Genomic DNA, 8495 nt, shown 5'->3' with positions numbered 1-8495 from the left:
TCGGATAAAGCAGGATTATGCGGTTCGACTAATAGTTGCTCAATTTCATACCATAAGTCAGAACAAGGTCGAGAGTGTGATTATAGCAGTGGGTTGGTTTATTTACACAGAAACCAACAGAATCTAATATAGAGTTAAATGCAACAGTAGGGCTATTTTTATCATCGTCAACATGAATATTAAAGTCACCTACGATAATTACTTTGTCTGTTTTAAGAACCAAAGTTGATAAAAACTCAGAGAATTCTGATAAGAATTCTGAATAAGGACCTGGTGCACGATACACTGTAACAAATAAGATTGGCTGCAAAGTTTTCCAGGTCGGATGCGTAAGACTAAAAACGAGGCTTTCAAAGGAGGTATAATTTAATTTTGGTTTAGTATTGATAAGTAAACTTGAGTCAAAGATTGCTGCAACTCCACCTCCTCGGCCCGTGCCTCGAGCAATATGAGTGTTGATATGGCTGGGTGGAGTGGCCTCATTTATGCTGACATATTCTTCGTTGCAGACCCCTGGCCTAGTAGAACAATAAGCAGCAGACTTTTACTTTTGTATAATTTCTACTGGATCTTAGATCTGCGCATGCGCAATACGGGTCGGCAGTTGCGGCTCCAAAGTATCTGTGTTGGGTAATATGGTAGGGCTAACCCATAAAGTGGTGGGGCTCAAGTCAGTATTTGCAATGTAATTACACGCTCCCCTTGACAGTGAAACGCCACGCGTGAGGTTTAGATTATTTTCCTGTCTCAATCCAAATTGAACTGTATGAAATAAAAAGGCACATTTGTCTTGTAGTAAATAAAAAGGGCGACCTGGAGCCAATCCTGCAATTTACCCACAGGTGAAAGAGTTGACATGCTGAAAACCCAACTCCTGCAGGGGAGTCTGGGGGGATTCTCCCCCAGGAGATTTTTTGAAATACTAACATAAAATACACATTCTGGTACTCTCTTGAGAAGAAAAATAAAAACATCTATTACTCCACGACATATTTAAACAAATGAATGCCATTTTAGTTTTGTGTTACTTTGTTCTGAGAGCTGAACCTGCTGCTCCTCACAGAGAGAAGAGGGAAGAGGCTGTGTTAATCACTTTACATTGTGGATCCACAATGTAAAGTAATTCACAGCCTCTTCCCTCCACTGGGCTTGACATCACCTTAGTTGAACAGGTAGAATGTGTGAAAGATGACCAGTTACTCTCACGCCATTCTTAGCTCAGGTATTGTGGAACCATGCTCAAATGCAGCCTGCCAAGCTACAGTCAAGGCATTGACAAACGAGTGTGCACTATTAAGAGCTGAAGTTAATTGTCTTAAGGACAAAGTTAATGTGCTGTCTTTCAATGGAAGCCTTCAAAGGAAATGATGAGATGGTACAGGAACTAACAGGCCTACCAAGCTATGCTAAAATGATGGTTGTTTTTGGCTTCCTGTCTGGGTTTGTGAAAGCCGGTCCAAGACTGACTCCCTTTCATAGCTTTTTATTAACACTGATGAGAATGAGGCTTAACTTACCTTTATCTTTTTCATATGTCTAAGAGCAGTGTTGTCAGAATGTTCAACAATACTTTAGATGTCATGTATGTCAGACTGTCACCACTTATATTTTGGCCCTCAAAAGATCAAATTCAGGTTAGTCTGCCCATGTGTTTCAGGGATAATTTTAGCAACTGCACTTCCATCATTGACTGTTTTGAAATGTTTGTAGAGAAGCCAAAGAATTTAAGGGCTCGTGCACAAACATACTCCTATTACAAGCACCACAACACTGTACAATATCTCATTTCTATAACACCACAGGGTGTTACATCCTTTGTGTCAAAGGGCTGGGGGGGACGCACAAGCGACAAGTACATTACAGAAAACTGCTCATATCTTGAGAAATTTTCACCAGGAGATGTTGTTCTTGCTGATAGAGGCTTCAATGTGAAAGACACTGTGGGACTGTATAATGCACAGTTGAAAATACCAGCATTCACCAAAGGCAAGCAGCAGCTCCATCCACTGGAACTTGAATCCACAAGGGGACTCGCTGCTGTCAGGATCCATGTGGACAGAGTCATTGGCCTGGTCAGGAACAAATACACCATCCCGCCGTCTCTTTGCCAAGCAGCCACTCAAGGACAACCTACTTCCCTTGACAAGATGGTAACAGTTTGCTGTTCTTTGTAATGTCTGCCCATCTGTGGTACCCACAGAATAGATAGATACTATTTGTAAGTCGCTTTTGATAAAAGCGTCAGCTAAATAAAACAAAATGCTTATTGTGTATTCCCTTTTCTATGTATGTTGGATCTTCTCTCTATTATCTTTACAATTAATACATTACAATGTCCAGTCTTGAACTAATAAACATCACTTTTTCCAAGTATTTGTTTCTTGAGGTTTTTTGAAATACTCCTACTTATACTACAATGCATCTGCAAGTATTAGATACAGTTATTTATTGCACAATCTACAGTGTATGAATATGTAAGCTTAATGGGTAAACAAAAACCTGACCATGAAGACAAAAGAAAAAGACCAGTGTCTGACAAGAAGAGCTTATTTATTGTCAGCTTCTTAATGCCCCTCAGATGTTTTGTCAGAGGTTGCAGTGGGGGAGAAGCATGGCACAGTAAACCATTTACCCAACAACTCTGGTAGTATCCCCGTTCTAATGAGAAGTTTACCACCTTTGAATGTGCAACATCAAAAAATGCACCATCAAACATGATGCGCTGTTTAAAAAGTTCTTGAGGTGTCCACACAACAAAATCACAGAACATTACCTCTGCGACACGCATTTGTGCCTGCACTTGATACATGTAGCTGTGATTCAGCTTTAGGCTCATCACACCTCCCTCAGGGACAGTCAGGCAGAACCACGAGTCTTTGGTGCATTCAAGTAGACTGCGGTCTTTAGCGCTGAAAGGACACTTAATTTCTAAAATGCCAGGCTCATGGCAAGCACCGGTCACGACACCATCTGGGGATGCACCAATCCATGGCAGCTCTGGGTTGAGGATGAGCCCTGATGCTGCAACATTAATGTCTTCATGGTGATCTTGCATAGCCACCAGGTAAGACTTTTTGGCAGTGTCCTCGTTTTGTAAACCCCATCTGAAGAAAAGAACATGTTATTTTGGAAAAAAACTCATCACTTTAAAAAGCCCCTAAAATACTGTTATTAGAATGTTAATATCTTGTTTTACCCTCATAATATCTAGTTACTCAATTATTGTATTTATTCATGATGAAGTAGTGGAAAGAATGTATGATTTAGTCTTGCTGCCTAAATGTATATATATATTAGGGCTGTCAGTCGATTAAAATATTTAATCGCGATTAATCGCATGATTGTCCATAGTTAATCACAAATTAATCGCACATTTTTTATCTGTTCTAAATGTACCTTAGAGGAATATTTTTCAAGTTTTTAATACTCTTATCAACATATGAGTGGACAAATATGCTTTATGCAAATGTTTATTATCATTTGAACAATGACAAATATTCTCATGAATATTAAACACAACAACCTCTGAACATTACACATATTCGCCTCAATTCAACCTGGAACCTCTCATACAATACAAATCGTGTGTGTGTGTGTGCGTGCGTGCGTGCGTGTGTGTGTGTGTGTGTGTGTGTGTGTGTGTGTGTGTGTGTGTGTGTGTGTGTGTGTGTGTGTGTGTGTGTGTGTGTGTGTGTGATGGATCGTTGGAGCTATGTGCAACTAAGGCATATGCTCGAGCGGGAGCTGCCTGGACGCTGTGATCATGTTGCGCACTATCCATGCTGAGTGTGCTGACTTCTCGTACAATGTCCCACTGTCTGGCTTCCTGCATAAAGTCAAGTGCTCGGCGCAGTTGTGGCGAAATGTCGCTCCTCTGTTTTCATTTAAACAGCTCCTTATATCCGTTAGCGCAGCTAGCTAGCACCAGATGCTAACAACAACAATGCACGTAAGGTCTCTCTCTCGCTCGCTCGGGCCACACACACACACACACACCCGCCCGGTCCTCCAGATGGCCAGTCGGTGCCTGCCGGTGAGCGTGGAAGTGTGGTCTGCCACAAGCGGGCGGCAGGAGCGGGGCTGTCAGCATCAGCTTGTAGATGGTATTTTAAACTCGATGCGCTCTGAAACTACGGGGCGGCCGAGAAAAAAAAATACACATGCGTTAATCGCGTTAAAATAATTAGTGGCGTTAATTTTATTTTTTATTTATACGTTAATGCGTTATTAACGCGTTAACTTGACAGCCCTAATATATATATCGAGGGGTGAGAACCAGAGGGGCGTAAGTGACATTTTGGTCCAAAATGAGTTATATATATCAAATGAAAGCTCTCAATGAGCTCTTTCTACTGCCAAAAGGGTGCATGTGAATTCTAAACCAATCCAGAGTTATTCATCAAAAACCAAAAGACCTAACACAGAACACACTGAACTATTTGGGGCCAAAAGGACGTAAGTGCACTTACGCCCTTTTGGCCCTGAGAAATGTATTATGGGTAAAGCCTTTGGATTGCACTTGAGTCAAAATGGCTGACACCTATGTAAGCAAGCTAGGTCAACCATGAGAATCTGATCATCAGATCAAGTTCGAAACCCGCTCCTGCCGCCACTGTGTCAGGCCGTTGTGTCCTTGGGCAAGACACTTCACCCGGATTTGCTCCTGTGGGTATTGTCCACAGTACATGTATGATATCAATGTGTACTTGTAAAAGCGCCTCGATGACTTCGAGGCGTGAAGATGGATGGTGTGGGGCAGTGCGCTGTGCAATGATCATCAGATCATCATCAGGTGAAACCTGCCGCTGCTGCGTCGTCTGTAAAGCCGTTGTGTCCTTGGGCAAGACACTTCACCTGAACTTGCTCCTGTGGGTATTGTCCACAGTGACCATTGCATGTATAACAAATATGTGTAAAGCGCTTTGAGCTATAATAAATGCAAGGAATTATTATTATTATTAACACACTAGGGATGCTCAATTATGGCAAAAATCATAATCACGATTATTTTTGGTCAATATTGATATCACGATTATTAAATATGATTATTCATTGACTTTGAAAACATCCATTTATTGAACTTAAAAAATAATAATAATTTGAACAGTATCTTTTTAACAGTTGATTACCCTGAACTTTAAGTATAACTCAACTGCAAAGTATTCAGCTGAAGCCACATCTTTTTTAACTTCCCCACGACATTTGTCATATAGGGCAGGCAGTGCAGATCTGGTGAAATTATGCCGAGATGGCATCGCTTAACGCTTGTCCATAGTGTTAACCAGTTGCTTAAACCCCTGGTTGCTAACCGTGCTAACTGGGCACATGTCTTTAGCTATGTAGAATGTGATGGCATGTGTTATATCTTTGTGTCCTTGCGAGCTGCTTCAGTAAGCCGTTGCACTGTAAAGCGCGTCCTTAATTGATGACTGTGATGTGGTGAATGAAGTCGAGGGTGCACGCTCGTGAACTGTCAACAGGGGGGCGGGGGGCCTCGCTGCGGGGAAACTGTGGACCTCGTTGCAAGCCAAAATCGTAATCGAGATTAAAATACGATTAATTGCACAGCCCTACAACACACGGTCCGAAACAGAACCAAAGACACAGAGGGACAAACAGTTATTTGGCAGAAAATGAAATGGCTGCGCCTGTGCTACACAAAAGAGGATCCGAAAAGGAATCAGTTCAAATATGAGCTGTCCAACCAAGCTGCAAATTGGAAAGCAGGAGACCAGAGGTGCTCATGCAATTGAACCAAAGAAGATGCACACAGGTCCACCTGGGACCACTGCTGTGAAAAAGAAAGACGTACTCACACAAATGGGAGTATCCCTCACTCTTATGTGGACTTCTACCATTCTTTGCAAGTCATCCAGGCAGAGTAGGCTAGTATGTCCTTTCAAATCAATCTGAAACGTACATGATCTGCATGAAATATGCTGTTGTCGTATATTATATTGCTATATTTGACATTCCCAATGTTCTAAAGTAGTTTTTGATTTGCCAAACAGTTATTAGGCCAGGTTTAATGTAATTGATTGTTATTCAGTGAACTAATGTGATATTGATATTTTATATGATCACAATGGACTCTGTAGCCTATTTTCAATCGGTTATTTGGGGAAATGGCTAAATAATTAACTATTTGGCACAATGGTTATTAATGTTTTTTTTTTTTTAAATAATTACATTCAATGAACTAATATGATATAAGGATATTTTCATATAATATTGTTATTATAACAATTGATTACTGTTACTTTTGACCTCATTAATGTAAAGCCTTTTTCCTATTTTTATCAGATACGCCCTTTTTCTTAGTTCATATGAGATAAAATCTTAGTTCCAAAAAGGCGCATGTGACTTTATTTCGAATAAAAAAAAAATAGAAGAATATTTTTTTCAATGAAAGTCAAAATATTGTTCATTAAGTATATTGTCATCCACATGTTTATGAAGTTTTCATATTAAAGATTGAATTTAATAAACAAAGTCAGGACAAAGTATTGTCATTTTTTGTTTTGGCTCTCCTGTAAAGTTGGTCAAATGTCACTTACGCCCCTCTGGTTCTCACCCCTCGATATATATATATATATATATATATATATATATACCTGGTCGCTTCAGTGGAAAACTGAGAGGAGCGAGGATAGCAAACTCTTTTAATCAAAGACGAAGAGCTCTCTGTCTTGGCTGCCTCATGGAAGGATGACGCAGTAACTCTACCTGCTCAAACCAGACCCTCAACCTACTGTTTCCTGGTCTTCTCCTCAACTAACAAACACTCAAAAAGAATTGAACTATCAAAAGAGCTGTAATTATCAGAAAGCAGTAAAGTTATTCTTAATGAATATAGTGACGTTTAGGATTTAGCATTGTGACACGCTTTATACCGTAAGCCATTTCTATTTCTTACCTGCTCTGGTGTGAGATTCAGCTCATCAACAACTTTGGCACCCTCCTCTAGCAGTGCAGGCAAATCCAGTACAAGTATGCTGCTTTGATACAGACTGGTAAGGGGTGTTGGCAGATCCAGTTGTACATATTTGGCGTGTATCTGTGGGGATGGCCTTCAATGACTGACAGGATAGAACTTTTCTTGGGCTTTGTCTCTTGTTCTTCACTTTGGTGGAGTTGTTCACAGAATAACTTGAAATCATCAGCAGATGGTCTCATGTGCTGAAACAGGTCTTCGGTTTGAACTTGTTCTTTAATGGCGAAGATGTTAAGACACCTCATCGTACTTCACAATTTCAGTGCTAGGCTGTATCCATGTGCATGGCTTCTCTGTGCATGTCTGGTTTTCTCTCTTCTCAACAGCAGCCAAAACTGTAAACATAAGTGCTGCTGCGTGGGAACAAACCTCTCCTAACCCTGCCATGCATGTACAATGCGCCATCACCACTGTCCCGTCCTCCTGCACCACAATCCATGGAGATGTTGGTTTGCTGTTCAAAGCCTGGGAATGATTGACCTGTTAAGTGCAAAATGCAGAACATTAATTGTGTCATATAAAAGCTAAACTCTCCTAAGCTTGTACAAATGTAAGATTCAAAGGTTTATTGTCAAATACAATAGCTACAGCGCAGATTGGCATTTCATATCTGAAGTCCCAGGCTGCTCCAAAAGTAGGCTACAACATACAATATCCTTAAGACATAAAAAAACAAGTAAAGATAGAGCAACGCAAAATATAACAATAGTGCAAGTGACAGAGAATCGTGAAATAAATATGGACCTCTTGCTTATGTAGAAAAAAATAAGAATGAATTTGTCATTGAAAGAAGAGTATGTTGCTTTAAAACAATATAGCTAGCTGGAGTTATGATGTTAGCTGGAAATACCATTTTCTAGCAACTGGCTAGCAAGCTAACATCATCACTTTAGACATAAATACAACTATAATAACACGGTTTATAATTGTTGTTAAATTACTTACCTGAAAGTCAACATTTCAGTCTTTACTGAGCTGTGTGGAGTTTGTTCAACTTTTAAAAGATGTTTGAATGGTGATATACACAGTGATAGATGTTAAGGACTAACGTTTATAATAAATACATCTGTATTGATTTTAAGATCTTTAGTTCATACAATCATACGTATTGGGATCATTGGTATTAATGTGGACCGGAGGGAGAGGGTGACGAGCATAAGTTTCACTTTCCTTTTTTATTTCAATTCCAACTTTGGTCATGAAGAATATGTTTCTCTGTTGTCTACGTTCATAAAGCAAAGCAGCAGCATCAGAGCACGGAGCAGAGTCTCTAGATGAGTTTACAGCTGTCCCTCGTTCTTATTAAACATCCATGTTGTAGTCCGCTGTATAGAAAACTGTAGTTTCCATAGTTTCCCCACAGCAGCAGACGCACACAATGACGTCCGCGGGCGCATCATAAACACGTTGGATAGTGAAAGTGCATTCGGATTCTCTAAAAGTACCGCAGTCTCTTCTCCTAAGTCCTTTTGAATTCTCCTATCCACTATCCCTTAACCCC

At 40.2% G+C, this 8495-nt stretch overlaps 1 long non-coding RNA gene across 2 annotated transcripts; it reads right to left on the bottom strand.

Moving 5' to 3' along the window:
* Window positions 1-2563: 2563 nt before the first annotated feature.
* LOC117447201 (uncharacterized) lies at window positions 2564-8475 on the bottom strand. Of its 2 annotated transcripts, XR_004552204.2 has the most exons (4): window positions 7940-8475; window positions 6917-7474; window positions 5817-5909; window positions 2564-3104 (listed from the first exon to the last, which is right to left on the bottom strand). It is a non-coding gene; the product is annotated as an uncharacterized lncRNA (long non-coding RNA). The 2 variants fall into 2 exon arrangements; XR_004552205.2 differs by lacking the exon at window positions 5817-5909.
* Window positions 8476-8495: the final 20 nt, after the last annotated feature.

Source organism: Pseudochaenichthys georgianus, chromosome 5, assembly GCF_902827115.2.
Source record: "Pseudochaenichthys georgianus chromosome 5, fPseGeo1.2, whole genome shotgun sequence".
Classification (NCBI taxonomy): Eukaryota; Metazoa; Chordata; class Actinopteri; order Perciformes; family Channichthyidae; genus Pseudochaenichthys; species Pseudochaenichthys georgianus.
The sequence above is the reverse complement of the archived record's forward strand: the minus strand, read 5'-3'. Positions and strand labels throughout refer to the sequence as shown.